The sequence below is a fragment of the Ornithorhynchus anatinus genome, chromosome X1 (assembly GCF_004115215.2).
Source record: "Ornithorhynchus anatinus isolate Pmale09 chromosome X1, mOrnAna1.pri.v4, whole genome shotgun sequence".
NCBI classification, from domain to species: Eukaryota; Metazoa; Chordata; class Mammalia; order Monotremata; family Ornithorhynchidae; genus Ornithorhynchus; species Ornithorhynchus anatinus.
This window is the reverse complement of record NC_041749.1, coordinates 82,300,525-82,321,700: the sequence shown is the minus strand read 5'-3', so window position 1 is coordinate 82,321,700 and position 21,176 is coordinate 82,300,525. Positions and strand designations below refer to the sequence as shown.

The following is a 21,176-nucleotide window of genomic DNA, read 5'->3' as shown; positions in this document are numbered from 1 at the left end:
AAAATACAACCCTAAAATCTGTCAAGGCCCACACTTTTAGACCCCAGCCAAGAGGCCTGGCTTGGGCTGTGGTAGAGCTAAAGCTACGTAATCCTAAATAATTCTATTAAAAATCTAGCACTGGTGCTAAAGAATTGACTTGGGTTACTTTCCCAGAACATGTGGGAACAATTTAGAAGACAGAGAGCTTTGTAGCTCTAAATGGCCAGATCATCATTAGCTGTGTCTGTTGAGAAATATAAGAGTACATTGGGTACTATCCTCAGACCCCAGCTATAACATGGCCTGCTAAAATGCTGATTCCAAAAGAACAACTGATTACAAACCCCCTCAATGTTTGCTCTTTTTTTTAAAAAAAAATGATAACTTGTGCCTGCTGAGTCTCCAAAACCCTTTTTAACTGATTGCCAAGTGGCCCAAAACCTTTGAGTTGATTGCCCACTGACCAAAACCTTCTTGGTTGATTGCAGAGAGGTTTTAATTATGGCTTAAATAGTTTTGTTGCTCTTATTTTTTTATGGGTTTCTTTTTTAAAGAGCCCAGTTTAATATAGTTTCATATATTTCATGGGACATAGTTTTGAACCTGACCACTGCTTTATGATGTGGTCTTGAGTCCTTGGCCCAGTAATCTGCACACAGTAAGTGCTCAATAAATACAATTGAATGAATTGAATGAATAATCTGGTTCTAGTCTCAGTTCCACTTGTAACTGGCCGGCATGGGCAAAGACCCACATGCATTTGGTGATGGGGTGTGTCATCTGCCAATCACCTTGCTCAGTGGACTCTGTGTTCCGCTGGAACCACGACTGGCAGGGATGAGAGTGTACAAGTGGATCTGGCGTGAAACACTAGAACTAAACTCCATTCCTCCACCTAGGTTCCCGATCCTGAAATCTTAGGACTGAGACTCAGTTGCCATCCCTAATGGGAAACTCCATCAGTAGTGTCGCTGTGTACTGCATTTTACAATTTTAAGACCTTGAGGTAACGTATGAGGTAAATAAATTTTTGATTATGATAAACTCGAGTGACAGAGTGGACATCGTATTTTGTCCATCAGGTCTAGATGATGTTTGAATAGAGCAGGCTTAGGAAAGTATGGCATAGGTACATTCCATCCAGTGTAATTTGCCTAGTCTCCTTTTTTTCATTCCCTCTCATTAGTTAGCTATGGTATTGAGTACTTACTATGTGCAAAATACTGGGGAGAATACAACATTAAAATACTTGACAGTGCCTGTCCCACAAGAGACTGACTCCCCAACTAGGTGGGGGAGGACAGAGATGAGAAAATCCAAGGCCAGCAACTTCTTTAACCTAATGCCACTAGGGGGTGTAGGAATGTTTATCAGCATCAGCATCTAGACTGTAAGCTCCCTGTAGACTGTAAGCTTATTGTGGGCAGGGAACGTGTCTATCGACTCAGTTATATTCTCCCAAGTACTTAGTACAGCGCTCTGTACACAGTAAGTGCTCAGTAAATAGCAGTAATGGATTGATTGATTGATCAGCAGCAACAACGTCAGCATGTATTGGAGGACTAGTCAGGGAATGTCTTCAAGACCAGGTGACTCTTTAATAATAATAACAATAATGAATACTTATGGTATTTGTTAAGCACTTACTATCTGCCAGACACTGTTTTAAGCACTGGGGTAGATACAAGAAGCAGCGTGGCTCAGTGGAAAGACCATGGGCTTTGGAGTCAGGGCTCATGAGTTCGAATCCCAGCTCTGCCACTTGTCGGCTGTGTGACTGTGGGCAAGTCACTTAACTTCTCTGTGCCTCAGTTCCCTCATCTGTAAAATGGGGATTAAGACTGTGAGCCCCACGTGGGACAACCTGATTCCCCTATGTCTACCCCAGCGCTTAGAACAGTGCTCGGCACATAGTAAGCGCTTAACAAATACCAACATTATTATTACAAGATAAGCTGGACACAGTCCCTGCCCCACATATGGCTCACAGTCTTAATCACTATTTTTTACAGATGAGGGAACTGAGGCACAGAGAAGCTGAGTGACTTGCCCAGGGTCTTCAGGCATGGCCTGAAGGAGGAAAGGTGTGAACTGGCAAAACTGACGAGCAGGGCATTAGCAGTGGGTCAGAATTGGGAGAGTTGTTTGTGAAGTGTAGGTTTGCGTGGTAGAAGGAGCGGCCGATCGTTGGGAATTTTTGTTTTCTGCAGGAAGAACTAGGTCACCATTGGAAGTGTTTATGTATGTAGTTGCCCTTCGTATTCAAAGATGTTGCCACTGGCAGTAAAGTTCATCTATAAATGTGAACGTGTTGAAAGAGGATACTATGGGAGAATGACAAACCCAGGCCCACAGTGCACATACGAAGAGTTCCCCTTGTTGTGCTGCCATATTTGCTGTTTGTAGTGGCCTGGCACTCTTTCCATTTTTGTCTTGGTTTAATGATCTTCTCTTGGTTTAATAATCTGCTTGGGAAGAGCTTCTCCTTTTAGGATTGTAATGTTACAAGTTGCTCTGTGTTCCCCAGTTGTAGTTCAGCTTTCTTATTTGAGGCTGGGTTTGCCACCCCTTTAAGGACTTTCCTCTGTCCCCTTGGCTTTTGGTAACTTCATTTCAATTCACCGTACAGAAGTGGTTTGGATATTCTCTAGACTATAAGCTAGTCACGGGCAGGGAACGTATCATTGATATATCATTGATTGATTGATCCTCACATTCTCTACCTATCAGAGTTGTCCCGAGGTGAGTTTAGTGTCATTTAATCAATCGATCATTTTTATTGAGTGCTGACTGTGTGCAGAGCACTGTACAAAGCACCTGGGAGAGTACAGTGCAATGGAGTCGGTAGAACCCTTCCCTGCCCACAATGATTTTACAGACTAGAGGGGGAAAGAGAAGTTAATATAAATAATTTATAGATTTGTACATAAGTGCTGTACAGTGTTAATGATAAGCTTTGATCTGTGTTTTAGAAGGAGATAAGATATAAGATATGGTTGGATGAATTTCAGAGTTGGTTTGCTGCATGCATGTAGTCATTCAGTCGTATTTATTGAGCGCTTACTGTGTGCAGAGCACTGTACTAAGCGCTTGGAAAGTACAATTCAGCCATAGAGACAATCCTTGCCCACACCGGGCTTACAGTCTAGAAGGGGGGAGAGAGACATCAAAACAAATAAACAGGTATCAATATAAATAAATAGAATTATAGATATATGTATATATACATCAAAACAAGTAAACAGGAATTAATATAAATAGAATTATAGGTATGTACACATATATACAATGCTGTTGGGGGGTAGAGCAAAGAGAGCAAGTCGCGGTCACGCGGAGGGGAGGGGGAGCTGAGGAAAAGGGGGGCTTAGTCTGGGAAAGCCTCTTGGAGGAGGTGAGCCTTCAGTAGGGCTTTGAAGGGAGGAAGTGTGATTGTTTGGCAGATCTGAGGAGTGAGGACATTCCAGGCCAGAGGTAGGACATGGGCCAGGGGTCGACGACGGGACAGGCGAGAGCAAGGCACATTGAGCAGGTTAGCACCAGAGGAGTGGAGTGTGTGGACTGGGATGGAGAAGGAGAGAAGGGAGGTGAGGTAAGAGGGGTCAAAGTGATGGAGAGCTTTGAAACCAATAGTGAAGAGTTTTTGCTTGTTACGGAGGTCGATAGCCACTGGAGATTTTTGAGAAGGGGGGTGACATGCCCAGAACATTTCTGTAGAAAGATAATCCGGGCAGCAAAGTGAAGTATGGACTGAAGTGGGGAGAGACAAGAGGTTGAGAGGTCAGAAAGGAGGCTCCCCCAAGGAATTTTGTGATAGAACATGAACAGGAAATAGGATGGTAGTAAAGTGAAACCAACTTTAGGGTGAAATGAGACAGCTTCATGAAGGTACAGCAACACCACTCAACATTTTAGGACATAAAGTGAGGAGAAAAATGATCTTGGAGTAATGGCATAGGGAATTTAAAAAGGTAGAAGGTAACTAGTCAAGGTGCAATTTCTGTAGGACTCCAACCTTCACATTCTCTCTTTCTAGAGACGAACAAGACATATAGGTTTTTTTCGGCTTTACATCTTCTTATACTTTCTTTATCTCTAACTGAAAATCTAAATTACAGTGAATTGTGTGTTGGTTTCTTTTACGACTTGCACTGCAGACAGCAAGACTCCTGGCACTGAACCATTTCTGAAGAATTGGGTTTTCTAAGCAAGGGCTTTGGCACATTTTTAAGAAATCCTGCAATTTTTTCAAAGCTGCCATCTGTTTCTGAAAGCAATAATAAGCAACTAGTTGGCATGTCGGTTGATTAGAAACTGCTGCCAATTTAGATAGGATTGATGGATTGCTGATGCGTGGTACCGTTCAAAAGCACACCTCTCAGCCATTGCAAATTACAAGGGATGTCTCATTTCAGAGCATAAATTACCTTAACCACCTACACAGTCATACGCACACAGACACTTCTGTTAGAACTGAATCCATAAATGTGGGGTTCTGTGTACAGATTTATGTTTTAGCATGAGACTGTTCCAAAATTCATTTGTTTTATATTTTGAGGTAATGTTTCTTGCTTTAATTTCGTTGTCTAACAAACAGCTTCCTTTGTTTAGGCATTAACGGAGTCAAAAAATTCAGTGCAACCATTAAATTATACAGCTTGTTTCCCCTTTTAGATTAGCATCTTTGCTGGTAGTTAAGGGGGGTGCTTAATAGCATATTTTGATGTTTTGCTTTTATGTTTGCTTCGGAAGACTCAAGTGTAGACCATCTAGTGCAGAATAGTCCTTTTTGGAAATTTTGCTTTCCTCCCTCTGGAGGCCCCCTAGTACAGATGCCAGGAGACTTCCCCCTGCTGTTTCTAAAGCTGCTTGAAAACCTATTTAACTAGATAGTTTTGAGTGCTGGAAAGAGAAAATTGTAATGAAAAGAGTGCCGCTGTAGACTTTTACTTTTTTTTGTTTTCGCTTCAGTGTTTTCATGATAAGCAGGAGCTGGGGAAAAGAAAAAAACAATACCTTCTCCCCTTTCTTTACTTTCTCTCAGCCATTAACTCCAGCTGAAGCAAAAACAGACCAAAGGTTTCCTTTTATTCCATAGTTCAAGTTGGGGTGAAGTTCCCACAACATCACCATTGAATACCATAGCATGAAGAGCTCCTTGTGGTCAGGGAACTGTCTACCACCTCTGTTATATTGTACTCTCCCATGCTGAGAACAGTACTCTGCACACAATGAGCACCCAATCAGTATCATTGATTGAGTGATATCAACAAAATTCCTTCTGAGCCCAAGAATAGAAATCAAGGGAAAAATCAGAAACACCTGTTAATTGCAAAGCCTCCTCTAACTGAAGGTTGTGAACAAAGTCTGTGCTTTATCATCCTCACATCCACCTCAAACTTCTAGTGGAACCCGCATGGTCATCAACTGATCTATGTGGATAAGGAAGAAGGAGCCTGTCCAAAGTAATCAATCAATCAAGGATATTGAGTGAGCGCTTACTATGCACGGAACAGTGTCCTAAGCACTGGGGAGAGTACAATACAAGAGAGTTAGTAAACACATTCCCAAGCAATGCAGCTGTATCCGAAGCAGTTTAAAACATAGCTTAGTGCTCCTTAGACCCTCTCTTATTTCACTTATTTCCCTTGATGAGAGGACTTTAAATTTCTTCCAAAGACTTGTAGGGCTCAGTGCAAAGAAATGGCTTAGTGAATAAGAATACTTCAAACATTCAATATATTCCTGAGACCGCAACATGATTTCTGCCTCCTCTTCTCCAGGCAGGGGGATTGAAGTACTGGAGGCCTTAGAAAGAAGGGGCTTTGCAATTGTAATTAATTAATAATAATAATAATAATGTTGGTATTTGTTAAGCGCTTACTATGTGCAGAGCACTGTTCTAAGCGCTGGGGTAAACACAGGGGAATCAGGTTGTCCCACGTGGGGCTCACAGTCTTAATCCCCATTTTACAGATGAGGGAACTGAGGCACAGAGAAGTTAAGTGACTTGCCCACAGTCACACAGCTGACAAGTGGCAGAGCTGGGATTCGAACTCATGAGCCCTGACTCCAAAGCCCGTGCTCTTTCCACTGCGCCACGCTGCTTCTTGAGAATTAATTACTCAGAAGGCTATGGTACCCTGAGTGAATCAAAGATAAAGCAGAGAGATGAAACTCAGGAGGATCCATCTACTGGGCAATGCTCAAATACAGCAGATTTGTTTTTTGGGGATCTCCTCTCCCTTCAAAGGGGGGCAAAATCTAGATCTGGTTCCAGCACATTTCTTAGTCCTTCTGCTAAAAGTGCTCTGAGGCTCCCAGTGTCTCTGATGATAATGGTATGTGTTAAGTGCTTTCTTTGTGCCAAGCGCTGTAGTGAGCACTGGGATACATATAAGATAATCAAGTCAGACCCAGTTCCTGTCCCACACGGGCCTCACAGTCTAAGTGGGGGACGGAGAACAGGAATTTCATCCCCATCGTACAGATGAGGAAACTGAAGCCCAGAGAAGTTGAGAGACTTGTTCAAGGTCAACCAGCAGGCAAGTGGCTAATGGGATTAGAACCCAGGTCCCCTGACTCCTAGGCCATGCTCTTTCCACTAGGCCACACTGCTTCTCTAGCTTTTCTCTAACTCTTTGAGTCAAAATAGCTAGTAATCATTCCATCTGTCCTTTCTGATGGGTCTCAAAACCATCTCCAGTATGGGTGAAGTAAATATAGTGATCCCCTCTCAGGGTCACACCTGGAGAGTTTCCAGTATACTACCAATCTCGGCTACGGGAGTCAAGCAGAGCCATACCCATTCCATTCCTAGCTTGGGCAGTGGCTAGTGAGTGGAAGGCAATCTCTGCTGCAAGTCAAAACTCGCCCATGCTGGGCAGCATGGATACACTACCAGAACGATTGCAGTTGGAGAGCGGGCCATTCTGGAAGAGATATGTCCATGGTGTTGCTGTGGGTCGGAAATGATTCGACAGCATAAAACAAGACAAATATCTGTAGTAATCCCTACTTTTCTAACGAGTACAATCCTATTCCGGAGAATTGGGTAACAGTAGAGAAGCAGCACTGTGTAGCAGATAGAGCATGTGCCTGGGAGTCAGAAGGTCATGGGTTCTAATCCCGGCTTAGCCACTTGTCTGCTGTGTGACTTTGGGCAAGTCACTTCACTTCTCTGTGCTTCAGTTACCTCATCTGTGAAATAAGGATTCAGACTGGGAGCCTCACGTGGGACATGGACAGGGTCCAATCTGATTATCTTGCATTTATCCCAGTGCTTAGTACCGTGCCTGCCTCAGAATAAGTGTTTAACAAATACCATAATTATTATTATTACTCAGCAAGGACTAATGACTTACGATTTTTCTTTTCCTACTGCCTGTCTTTCTTTGATTAAGAGGAAAACGAGCAGGTGATCTTCTGCAGGGACATCAGTGCTGGGTTCATGAGGAAATTCAATAAATGTAGATCAGATGAGTCTGAACTCTCTCTTGGGTTCAGCCTTTTCCTTCCTCAGGAGCTCTGTTTTCAACTTGCTCTCACACCCTCTTAATTTTCAAGAGGTAATTGTTCTGCTTTTTGGCACTTTAGCCCTCTTTCCCACCCTTCCAAATCTAGAATCACCATGTTTTAGGTTGACCACTCCCAAGCAGCTTCTGAGAAGAGTTTGTAAAAAGAAGGAAAGCAAAGAATTGCCTTGAGCTACTCTGGCTTATAGGGTGGGAATTTAACAGTCAAGTAAACTTGCTTTAAATGAAATAGAAAGAGAAGAGTCCTGATGGAAAGAAATCACTCTCATACAGCTAATCTCCTGTCAAAACCGAGAGAATGTACTGCCGACTTGCAACTGGGATATGCATCCCCTCCAGACAATCTGAAATCCCTTACTTGGCAGAGGCAATTCCCCATAGAGTCTGTCAAATCCAAATGTCACAGTTTCCAGAATCCCTCTTCTTTATCACTTTTATCCTATCTTTATCCTGTCCTTAGCACTTTTGTACATACTCCATTACTTTCTATTTACTTTCCCTTCTTCGTCCTATCTGTAAATTATTTTAGTGTCTGTCTCCCCAGTGAGACCTCAAGGACAGGTATCTTGTCTTCTGACTCTTTTGTTTTCTCCCAAGAGCTTAGTACAGTTCTCTGCACACAGGTGCTCTGTGAATAAATACCAGTGAATGATAATAATTATAGCAATAATAATGGTATTTGTTAAATACTATGTCTCAAGCACTGGTCTAGGTTAATGAGGTCAGATACAGTCTTTGTCCCACGTGGGGCTCACAGTCTCAGTAGGAAGGAGAACAGGTATTGTATCCCCATTGTACAGTTGAAGAAATTCAGGCCCAGAGAAGTTAAGTAACTTGCTCAAGGTCATATAGCAGACAAGTGGTAGAGGCGAGATTAGAACCCAGCTCCTCTGACTCCCAGGCCCCGACTCTTTCAACTAGGCCATGCTGCTTCCCAGATTGGACAGGGACTGTGTCCAATCTGATTACCTTGTATCCACTTCAGTGCTTAGTATACTGCCTGGCACATAGTAAGTACTTAACAAATACCATTATGATTATTATTACTATCACCAATAGAACCGAAGAATCCTTTAGGTGGATAGAGGGGAAGGAATATGAAATGCAGGAGGTCACCATTACTGAATTTATTTTGGGTGGGAAAGGTTAAGGGCAGCAGAGAAAGAAGTTATCACTAGCTTTTTGACCTGGAAGGACTGCTTCTCCCACTCCACAGATTAGGAAATAGAGGAAAATATCACTGCTGCATTAGGCTTAGAGAGGAGGTATTTTTTTCGTTTCTTGTTTTTTAATGGCATTTGTTAAGCACTTATCATGCGTCAGGAATCAGATTGGACACAGTCCCTGCCCCACATGGGGCTCAGAGTCTTAATCCCCATTTTACAGATGAGTTAACTGAGGCCCAGAGAAGTGAAGTGACTTGCCCAAGGTCACACAGCAGACAAGTGGCAGAGCTGGGATTAGAATTTAGGTCCTTCTGACTTTCAGGCTTGTGGTCTATCCGCCTGGCAACACTAGTTGGCTTAGGGGAAAGAGTTTAGGGCTTGGGAGTCAGAGATCAAAGGTTCTAATGCTGGCTCTGCCACTTGCCAGCTGTGTGACTTTGGGCACGTCACTTCACTTCTCTGTGCCTCAGTTACCTCATCTGTAAAATGGGGATGAAGACTGTGAGCCCCACGTGGGACAACCTGATTACCTTGTATCTATCCCAGTGCTTAGAACAGTGCTTGGCGCATAGTAAGCGCTTAACAAATACCATCAATATTATTGTTATTAAGGAAGGGAGAAAAATGTAGGAAGAGGATAGATGGGTGAAATCCAGGAAGGCTGGCAGCTCACTCTGTGGCTTAGTAGGGGGTGGGGGATTTCTTGAGAGTTGACTGCCCTGATTGCTGCCATCACCCAGGCTCCATGTGTAACATCAAACCTCAGGAGCACTCCCATTGACTAGGATTTCAAATGGGGGCATATTAATACGGCACCCTGAGTTCTCCTATACTGTGGTGGCTGTCTTCTTGAAAAACCTCATGCTATGGGAAAATCAAGTTATAGTAACTGTTGATTTAGAATTCATGTGTTACAGGCTAGATGACTCAAAGATACCTCCATGGCTGTCATTTTACTCTACAAATTCCTGATCATCATCATCATTATTATTATGGTATCTGTTAAGTGCTTATTATGTGCCAAGTGCTGGATTAAGCATTGGGAGAAATAGGAGTTAATCAAGTGGGACACAGTCCTTGTCCCACAAAGGACTCACGGAGGAAGGGAGAACAGGGATCGAATCCCCATTTTACAGATGAGGAAGCCAAGGCACAGAGAAGTGAAGGGACTTGCCCAAGGTCATACGGCAGGCAAGTGGTGGATCTGGGATTAAAACCCAGGGCCTCTGGCTCCAAGGCCTGTGCACTTTCCACTAGACCACACTCCCTCTCTATATTACTACTTCCACCACTAGCGGAATGCTTTCCTCCCTTGTTATTCATTGCTGTTTTACTGTATTAGATACTGCCAAGTTTCAAAAACACAAAGAAACACAAAATACCATACAGTACTGTAAATTCTGAGGCTGGGATTGGGCAGTATAGCAGCTTCACTCCTTGACCAACACCAAGTGTGTGCAGTTTCTTCCTACACCAAAACTTCATGCTCCAACTAGTGGGTTGTGTTATACCAGAACAGAATTGTGTTGTAGAGAGAATTCTTCCATCTGTGACATCCACATCATATAATGAAAACACGTGTTAGACCAGAACTGAGTTTATATAGACTTTATAAATTATATTAACGTCCATCTCCCCCTCTATACTGTAAGCTCGTCGTGGGCAGGGAACATGTCTACCGACCCTGTACACATCCATTCCTAAGAGCTTAGTACAGTATGGTCGCTAACCATATAGTAGGCATTATTGTGGCCAGCAAATGGAAATCATAGTCCCCAGAAAGAGGTGGCAACCTCAGGGGAGAAGCAAGAGGGGAGATTTTGATTTCCAGCCCCCTTAGGAGACTGTCACGACCTTGACCCTGGCTAGGAGACCTACTTGGAACAGCTGCATGAAGCACAGCTGCACAGCTGTCCCTCAACCATTTCCTCAAACTTGTCTTTGCACTTTTCTTTTTAATTATTAAAAAGCTTTTGAGCTGCCCTTTTTTCAGAACGTTGAGTATAGCATCTGGCATCTGGCATCCCTTAGGATCTGGCAAAGGGAATCATCTGCCTGAGCCATTTCAGAGCAGAGAAGGGTAACTCTTCACACCCTCTCTCTGCTTTCTCTCAGTAAAATGATTAGGGTTTGTTCCACAGTTGGAGGGGAGGATTTAAGAACTAATTATGAAGGATTTTGTTTTTCTAAAATGTCCAAGTGGAGTCAGCCGAAGCTCTGTCGAAACAGGCTTAAACTAGCCTCCTCTTACTGACCAAAGGACAGGAAACCCCAAACCAAATTCCCATATTTTTTGCTTAGTTTCCAATGTTATCGACATGCAGAAATGTCTATAGCTACTTTTCTAAGAACTAGCCCTGCTCAGAAACAAACATTCATTCTGAGCTCAATAAGTACCACAATGAATAAATGAATGCCCCAACTCTTCAATTCTACCTTTGACCAAACCCTGACGACCTGAACCAGCTGCAAGTCACTTCCCTCTCTCTGCCATAACATCTCTTTAATAACCAACCCGACGACAGTGAAGAATGAGGGTGCCTGGAGCAGATTATGAATTCTTGTAAATTGCCTCACAATAGCGATCATTTAATCATCGATCCTTCCCAACCTAGGAGGGGAGGCACTTTTGTCATCCTGGCTTTACAAATGACCAAACTAAAACTTGGGGAAGGGAAAGGACCTTGACCCAAGTTCCACTGCAGAGAAGTGCAGGGAGAGAAGTGAGATGTTTCTTATTGCCTAAGCTCGACCAGCACTACCTGAGAAACTGCTGCTTTTAGAGTAAAGCTTTTGAAGAAGGTGTGTCTTGGGCCCAGTTATGCTTCGCCACGTGAACCGAAGAAAGACAATGTAGCATGATCTGATTTTCTAATCAATCAATCAGTGGTATTTATTGAGCACTTTGTACTAAGCACTTGAGAGAGTACAACAGAGTTGGTAGACATGATCCCTGCCCAACAAGAAGTTTACATTCTAGAGGAGGAGACAGACATTAAAATAAATTAGGGATATGTACATAAGTGCTGTGGGGCTGAGAGTGGGGTGAATAGCAAGGGCTTAAAGGGTACAGAGCCAAGTGCACAGATGATAAAGAAGGGAGTAGGAAAAGAGGAAATGAGGGCTTAGTAAAGGAAGGCCTCTTGCAGGAGATGATTTTTATAAGGCTTTGAAGAGGGGAGAGAAGTGGTCTGTCAGGTATATGAAGTGGGAGGGAGTGCCAGATCGGAGAAAGGATGTGACCAAGGGGTTGGTGTCAAGGTAGACCCTGCCACCTGTAGGAAATGGGAATTGGGGGCCTAGGGGAAAGTTTCAATTCTCACCTTTAGGAAAACCCCAGGGCGTACTCGGTGTACTTAGGGATTAAATCTTTCCCCCTCTAACTCGCTTCATTGGTGATGGCAGAGAGGGAAAGGTCCTGAGTTTATACTTTGTCTTCATGCCTGCAGCTGGTATGTCCAGGCCACTGCTTCCTGTTCTCTGCTGATGTGAATAGGCTTGCTGCCTCTGTGTCAGTTTTGCTTCAGAGAAACAGATGCAGTGAAGAGCTGTGATTGTAAAGCCCAGAGGACCATACAGATGTTGCCTTTCCTTTAACATTTAACGTGAGGTCATTTGGATCTGTCTGAATTAGGAAATGATGACAGCAGACATCTGTAGGAAGCTGAGCAGGGTGGGGGGGCACAAAGGAAAACCTGTGTGTAATTTAATATGAAATTTATCATTCCATTAACCACTGTAAGGCTGAGTACATCGATCACAGCTTAATGTCTGGACCTTCCTCAGAGTCGCCATCCAAGGCCCACGTGGTGCTTTGAGGACACCCTGAGAAAGACTGTGCCCACTTGTTTCGGTCTTAATGAGACCTCCCAGTCCTGTGATCAACCAACTGGGCTCCACCTGTCTCTGATCTCCACTCCCTGGTCAGTAAGCTCCAAATTCAGCTCTTCTCCAGGCCAAGTGTGCCTAGACCTTGAGTCTGCATTTAGCTTGCTGTGCATGTGTGCTTCAGAGCCCTTCAGAAAGCCAGGTAAGCATTACTAGCTAAGGAGAGATGGCTGATGTGATATGAGGCCAAAGACTGTGATCGTGGGATGTCATGAAGCTCAAGAAAATCCTGAAATATTAAAACAGTACACTCTTTGTCTTGGGAAAGACCAGGTGGAGAAAGATAAATTGCAGAAGATGTACCTCTCAGACCCAATGAGGCTGGAATGTCTCCTCTTGTCAGCGTGTTTGACATAGAGTCACAGGTAGCCTCATCCTAAACAATCTATGTTTGCCAGGCTCCTGCAGGTAAATTTCTGTGACTGAGGTGGTAGCTCTGGTTTGAATTGATTTGAAATTACTTTTTCTATGTAGTCACCTGGGAGCCAAGTCTTGTCAACCTGCCTGTTTTGTGTTCCCTGTAGTCCCTCTGGCCCGGTGTTGGCTCATTCTGCAAATTTTACTCCTCTGAATTTAACAATCTATGTGTTTTGGGGGCTCTGGCTTCCATCACTGCCCAGATTCTTTCTTCTTCAGGCACCTTGGAGTTGAAGTTAGTGAAGCCACAGCTTCCTGTTGGATGCCAATTTTCTCTCTCAATAGAATAGGGAGTTGTTGCATTCTTTTCCTGCCCCATTTTCATTCTATTTTTTAAAATCCAGATAATCCCTCATCCTCCCATTCCTGTCCACCGAGACCGCTATCACCTTGGTTCAAGTTCTTGTCATATGATGACTAGATTACCGTATCATCAGCCTCCTCACTAGTCTTCTTGCCATTAGCCTCTTCCCCCTCTAATCTAGCAGGGAAACAACATGGCCTAATGGATAGAGCACATGCCTAGGAGTCAGAAGGACCTGGGTTCTAATCTTAGCGCCGCCACTTGTCTGATGTGTGACCTTGGGCAAGTCACTTAAATTCTCTGTGCCTCAGTTACCTCATCTGTAAAATGGGGATTAAAACTGTGAGGCCCATATGGGATAATGGACTGTGTCCAACCTAATTAGCCTATATCTAACCCTCCCACCCACCATCTTACTGCAGTGCTTGGCACATAGTAAGTGCTTAACAAATACCATTTAAAAAAAAAAATAAATATAACATGGCTCAGTGGAAAGAGCCCGGACTTGGGAGTCAGAGGTTATGGATTCGAATCCCAGCTCTTCCACTTGTCAGCTGTGTGACTGTGGGCAAGTCGCTTCACTTTTCTGTGCCCCACTTACCTCATCTGTAAAATGGGGATTAAGACTGTGAGCCCTACTTGGGACAACCTGATTACCCTGTATCTACCCCACTGCTTAGAACAGTGCTCTGCAAATAGTAAGCACTTAACAAATAGCAACATTATTATTGAGAAGCAGCGTGGCTCAGTGGAAAGAGCCTGGGCTTGGGAGTCAGAGGTCATGGGTTCAAATTCCGGCTCTGCCACTTGTCAGCTGTGTGACTGTGGGCAAGTCACTTAACTTCTCTGTGCCTCAGTTACCTCATCTGTAAAATGGGGATTAAGACTGTGAGCCTCATGTAGGACAACCTGATTACCCTGTATACCCCAGCGCTTACAACAGTGCTCTGCACATAGTAAGTGCTTAACAAATACCAACATTATTATTATTATTATGGATCTTTTTCTTATAGCATCACTTAAGTCATATTTCTTTTCTCCTCAAAACTCTCCAGTGGTTTCTATTTCCCTCCCCGTCAAGCAAAAACTCCACACAATCTGCTTCAAAGCTCTCCACTAACTCTCCCCATCTCACTGAATCAATCAGTCAAGAGTATTCATTGAAATTTAGTCTGTTCAGATCACTGTACTAAGTGCTAGGGGGAGTACAATAGAGTTAGTTAGCCACAATTCCTAATTATAATTGTGGTATCTGTTAAGCATTTCCTGTGTGCTAAGCACTGGAGTAGATATAAGATAATCAGATCTGACAGTCTGTGAGCCATACGGGGCTTGCAATTGAAGTAGGAAGGAGAACAGGTATTGAATTCCCATTTTACAGATAAGGGAACTGCAGCATAGAGAAATGAAGTGATTTGCCCAAGGTTACACAGCAGGTAAGTGAGAGAGCCAGGATTAGAGCCCAGGTCCTCTGACTCCCAGCCTCATATTCTTACCACTAAGCCACACTGCTTCAAGGCACTTACAATCTAGGTGGGGAGCCGGGCACTAAAATAAATTACCAGTAGGCAGAAACTTCAGATTTCAAAGATATGTGCATAAGTGACTGAGGGTTGAGCTGTGGCTTGAATTGACTTGAAATTACTTTTTCTGAAAAGACACCTAGGAGCCACTCCCAGGTAGGATCAAGCACAAAGTGCTTAGGTGATGTGAAAGTGCCGAAATAGCGTGGGGGAATGGGATTAATCAGGGAAGAGATGTGCTTTCAGAAAGGCTTTGAAGGTGGAGAGAGCAGTGGTCTCCCGGATGAGAGGCAGCACAGTATAGTGGAAAGAGCAGGGGCCTGGGATTCAGAGGACCTAGGTTTTAATCCCTGCTCTGCCACTTGTCTGCTGCGTGACCTTGGGCAAGTCACTTAATTTTGCTGTGCCTCGGTTCCCTTATTTGTAAAATGGGGATTCAGTTCCTGTTCTCCCTCCTCCTTTGACTCTGAGCCCCAGGTGGCACCTGATTGTCTTGTATCTACTCCAGCGCTTAGTATGGTACTTGACACAATCAATCATATGTATTGAGTGCTTACTGTGTGCACAGCACTGTAGTAAGCGCTTGGGAGAGTACAGTATAGCAGTGTTGGTAGACAAGTTCCCTGCTCACAATGAGCTTTCAGTCTAGAGGTTTGTCTAGACACAGAATAATCATTTAAATAGCATTACTGTGTGAAGAGGGAGGGAGTTCCAGGCAGAATATTATATTATTGTTGGTATTTGTTAAGCGCTTACTATGTGCTGAGCACTGTTCTAAGCGCTGGGGTAGATACAGGGTAATTAGGTTGTCCCACGTGAGGCTCACAGTCTTAATCCCCATTTTACAGATGAGGTAACTGAGGCACCGAGAAGTTAAGTGACTTGCCCAAAGTCACACAGCTGACAGGTGGCGGAGCTGGGATTAGAACCCATGACCTCTGACTCCTAAACCTGGGCTTTTTCCACTGAGCCACGCTGCTTCTGGATGGCTCATTTGCAAAAGATAAATGGTATTTACTAAGTGCTTACTGTGTGCAGAGCAGTGTAATAAGCACTTGGGAGAGTACAGTATACCAGAGTTGGTAGACATACAGGAACTAGTGAGTTTCACACTACTTCATTTCCAGATTTAGTATAGACACTCTACAGTTGCTGCAGGGGTCATTGCAGAGTCATGTCGGATCCCAGAACTATTTCTTCAACAGAGAGAGTTCGTTTCTAGGGTCCTGAGGTATGGAATCCTAATATCCGTTGGTAACTTGAATCACCGTTCTTAGTTACTTTTTCACTGTACCTTTGGATGTTGATGAAGTGGCTCTACCATGCTGACAGTTGTAATTGCGACTTCAGCGCTTAAATGCTGTGCGTGAGATTGCTCTTTTCGCTCCCTGTCATCTGAGATGGTCTAGATTTACTCTAATAGGAGGATGTAATTCAAATCAAGATACTCTGAAAATATTTTTGCAACAAGAACTCCTTGCTGTTGATTCTTTTCAAACCAGAAAAATCTCAGAAGAAATCTACCGGTAACTATTCAGGCTTCCTTTATTTAAAAAGTGAGACAAAGTGTCTGGGCCTATAAAAAAAAAATCAAAACTAAGCTGAAACCAGTTCTTATCAAGAAAATAAAAGATAGATGGTTCCATTCCTCTGGAGCAAATCCTCTGACTACAAAAGCCAATTATTTTGCTTCAGCAGATCCTGTGGACTAAGGAGTGGGAATATATATGTATTTATATTTGACAACTGTAGAGTGGTGCTGAAGAATAAAGGGATTTGTGCATCTTGATCCAGGAGAGCGGTAGCTACAGCCTATAGAGATGATGTGAATTTTATAATGAATCTCTTGTATCCGTTTTCCTTACATACTTCAGGCAACAGTGTACAAGTAATAGTACTTCAGGGAAAAGGCCCTACAGCTAACTAAAGGGGATTCTTCCCACCACAGCAGCTTGGGAAAGACACTCCAGCTGAATAAGGGCTACTCTTCCCATCAAACCTGCTTTATTTTCCTATTCTTGTTCCCTTGGACATTCCTGCCGCTTAATTGCTGCTGCCAGGGAAATGCCTACTTTGTGTTGGCTTGAGACAGTTTCTTATAGCAAACAAAGGTAATCATTTGCATGCACTTGTCTAAAGGACCACTTTGGCTTAAATTAAGGTCACAGTACACTGTACTTACAGGGACTATGTACTATTAAAGACATAGTACAATATATATCCGGTGTTTTGAACTTGTTTATGTGGACTCCTAACATCCAGCAATTTGATAACATGCATTTTTTAATGGTATCTGCTAAGCACTTTCTACGTGCCAGACACTGTACTAAGTACTGGGGTAGATACAAGATAATCAGGTTGGACACAGTCCATGGCCTACGTGGGGCTTATGGACTTAATCTCCATTTTACAGATGAGGCACAAAGAAGTTAGGTGACTTGCCCAAGGTCACACAGCAGACATGTCGCTGAGCCGGGATTAGAAGCCGGGTCCTTCTGACTTCCAGGCCTGTGGTCTGTTCACGAAGCCACGCTGCCCCCAGATTGAAGGAGCCTGTTCAACCCTTCTTTCCCAATACTAGGCAACTGTAAGCTTCCTGGATTTTAAGCCATAATCACAGATTCAGAACCTTGCAGTGGTTCTGTATGGTTCAGCATGGTTTCTGTACCCCCAGATGAAAGCAATTTTAATAATTTGCACAACTGAACAATACTGCACAATGGAAATACTAATGTGGAGGCACCTCAAGGGAGAACTTTCCCAGCATGCAAAATGCTTCCTTGCGGCCCTAAGTGACTCAGTCAACTTGCAGAGCTTCTTATGATGACTTTGATCTGCAGGCAAAATAGATTATATCTCATGGGTATCACACTTTGTACTCACAATATAATGGCCCTCGGGGGAAAAAGTAAAGAGAGGAAACACAAGCTTGTACCTCTGACTAGCCTGTAAGTTTCCCAGTGAACTCTCTCAACTGCACCCAATCAAGGAAGCAAATTATGAAACAGGCCAAATACCTTAAGTGATTAGAACACCAAAGCAGGTGTTTATTCTTAATAGCCTCAGAGCAAGTTAAAAAAAATCTATCCATCAGTAATCAGTTTCCTAGAAATGATCACTGTTCCACTGTTCATAAAGTTCTGGAAACATACAACATCAATAAAAATCCCAGTGCCTGCCCTGCAGGAGTTTACAATCTAATGGAGGAAACAAGTGGAAGCAGTCATCCACAGATAAAAGAGTGAGAGCCTAAATAAACGGTTATACTCAAGGGTACTAAGGTGGTTGTTGGATTGGCATGACCAGCAGCTGCTATGGTAAAGTGGAAGGATCTAAGCAGGGAAGGCAGATTGAACAATTTGAAAGAGTCAGTGAAGCACAAACTCAAGCGATGTGCCAAGAAAGCACTTCTGGAAGACAACCTGGCTAGACTGACCAGGTGATCTGTAACAATTTAAACTTTCCTCTTTGTCCAAAAAGATCAGGTGCCTTAGTATGCCAAAGGCCACTCTTCACTGGGCTGCTACACACAGCACAGGGATGTTACATATCCTTGCCCTCTTGAGGGTACAATGCCCTGTGGGAATGGGCCCGGAAGTGGCTCGCAGTTGCCAGTTGCCTGCAGTTCTGTCAACTGAACACTGTTTCTTTCTGATACCTCTCAAAGAGACCTAAAGAGAAACAGCATGGCCTAGTGGATTGAGCACGGGTCTGGGAGTCAGAAGTACCTGGGTTCTAATCCCAGCTCAGCCACTTGTCTGCTGTGCCACCTTGAGCAAGTTGCTTCATTTCTCTCTGCCTCAGTTACTTCATCTGTCAAATGGGGATAGGACTGTGAGCCCCATATGGGACAGGGACTGTGTCCAACCTGGCAAACTTGTATCTACCCCAGAGCTTAGTACAGTGCCTGGCACCTAGTAAGTACTTAACAAATACCATAAAAAGAGCCCCTTTGGGAAGGTGTAGAATGGACAGCAGAGCTACTACCTTGAGAGTTATTCTCAGTTTGAAGTAGATGCCCACGTGCCTCCAAGGGAAAAATGAGGATGGGGGTAAAAGGGGATTGCTGTCTCCTTGTATTTCCCCAAGATGTACCCACAGAAGTCTCAGGCTCAGGCAAGCTGGCTCATTATGCATATGCCATCCACTGAGCACATCCAGTGAGGCCTGAGTTTGTGTTACCTAGGCCACATGGTTGCAATGATATAAATCCAAAATCTAGCAAATTTAGTTGACACTCACTTGCTCAAGGGCTGTTTTTTATACCCACACTATTGTGAGTTATCATTGATCTATTTTACTAGGCCTGACTATACTTCCTAGAGTACCAGAGATAACGTGTTCTGAAGAGGTCCTGCAGCATCTCTCATACCTTGGTGCTGCCTCAAAAGTATGCTGCTTTCAATAGAGTTATTCTTAAAATCAACTCTGGTTCTTTACCCTAGCCTTTCTAGAACATACAAAAGTACATTTTGTGCAGAGTAGGAGAAAGATGCTGACGTAGCTTCGATATCTTGGTGATGAAAATGTTCGGTTCAAAGTGCAGTTTTGACATTAATGCAAAATTCAGAGGTTTAAGCACGATGTAAAGAGAGATCTTTCAGGCTGCCGTGGTGCGCTGAGCATGTGTGTGGGGAGGAAAGGCAATGTGAGTGATTTTTTTTCAATCAGATATATTTTTCTCAGAAAAACCTCTCTACCATTTTATCGTTAGAAATTCCAAATTTAGAGTAGAGAGCACTGCTTCAGAAAAGTGTTTTGACCTAACCACTACTGAGTGAGATGTCATCATAAAATGCTTATGTAGTATAAGGCAAATCTTAAATGGGACAAAGCTTTGATTATGGATACTACAGTATTCATCATTATCTTTTGAGGTTCCTTCCTCAACTGTTCTGCATTCTTGTCAACTGTTCTAATTCATATGTTCACAACTATGTGAGTGTACAAATGTATATATATATATATATATGCACATATATACTTATAAATATACAAATGTAGAAAGAGGGCCCGGGGGTGGGGGGGAAAGAGCTTTGACAGTGAAAATTACTCATGATGACAAAAAGTATGACTGAAAAGAGTGATACATTCCTGACCACACTGTGTACTCCCAAAGATTGTCCCTTGTTCTGCTAATGTGTTTTTGCTGCCATTCCAACAGCTGCCTGGCAAGGGTCTCCCTATCCTTCTGCTTGGAAAGCATCACTTCTTTCTTGATTGAGGCACACCAGACTGGTCTGTTGGCCATAGTTGTCTCCCAACCTCCACCTGTAATGCTGCATTGTTGGAGACTATGCTTTACCACATTCTTGAAGTGTTTCTTTTGTTCCCCTTGTTTTTAGTCACCCCATTTCAGCTCATCATACAACAGCTATTTGGATATTCTCCTGTCATCCATTCTTTTCACATGTCCCACCCAGTAAAGCTGGGTTGGAGTGAAAACAGCTTCAGTGCTAGTTGACTGGCTTCATTCCCGGACTCCTTTTTTGGTGATATTTTTTAAGCATTTATTATGTGCCAGGCACTATACTAAGCCCTGGGGTGGATGCGAGCTAATCAGGTTGGACACAGTCCACGTCCCACAGGGGGCTCACAGTCTGAATCCCCATTTTACAGATGAGTAACCTAGGCACAGAGAAGTGAAGTGACTTACCCACGGTCACACACCAGGCAAGGGAACATGTCTACCAACTCTGTTATATTGTACTCTACCAAGTGCTTAGTACACTGTTCTGCATACAGTAAGCACTCAATAAATCCGACTGACTGACTGATTGGCAAGTGAGGGAGCTGGGATTAGAACCCAGATCCTTCTGACTCCCAGGCCTGGGCTATATTCACTAGGCCAAGCTGCTTCTCTAATTCTCTAAAATTCTAACTCTCCAACTCCATTGTTTGGGATCCTATCTTGCCACTTAATGTTGACTATGTCAGACATTCTTGAAAGGAAGGACAGGAAAATATTTGGCAGACTTGGGAAGATACAGTGTCCCCAAGCTTACAGAATAACCCGGAGAGGCTTCGGGCACTTATGTGAAAGAATAGCATAGGCAGTGTGGATAGGATAAGCAGTGGAGAGGTGGATCTGGGAGTCATCTGGATATAGTTGCTTCCAGGTAAATTTGGCTACCATGAGAATTGGATCAAAGTCCTGAGATTGCTCCATTAGGGCCTGGCTGGATGCACCTGAACCAAAGGTCCCAAAGCAGGACTGCATAGTAAGTCATTCATTCATTCAATAGTATTTACTGAGAGCTTACTATGTGCAGAGCACTGTACTAAGCGCTTGGAATGTACAAATCGGCAACAGATAGAGACAGTCCCTGCCCTTTGACGGGCTTACAGTCTAATCGGGGGAGAT

General features: G+C 43.5%; 1 protein-coding gene across 3 annotated transcripts in view; it reads left to right on the top strand.

Moving 5' to 3' along the window:
• The window catches only part of SMPD3 (sphingomyelin phosphodiesterase 3), a 170,345-nt gene that overhangs the window by 65,912 nt on the left and 83,257 nt on the right, over nucleotides 1-21,176 (top strand). The window contains exon 1 of one of the 3 annotated variants that reach the window (XM_039910135.1): nucleotides 12,690-12,710. The exons of the other annotated variants lie outside the window; for them this stretch is intronic. The gene's annotated coding sequence lies outside the window, so the exon portion shown is untranslated. Of the gene's footprint in view, nucleotides 1-12,689; nucleotides 12,711-21,176 lie in introns of those variants that run through there. 3 annotated transcript variants of the gene reach the window in all.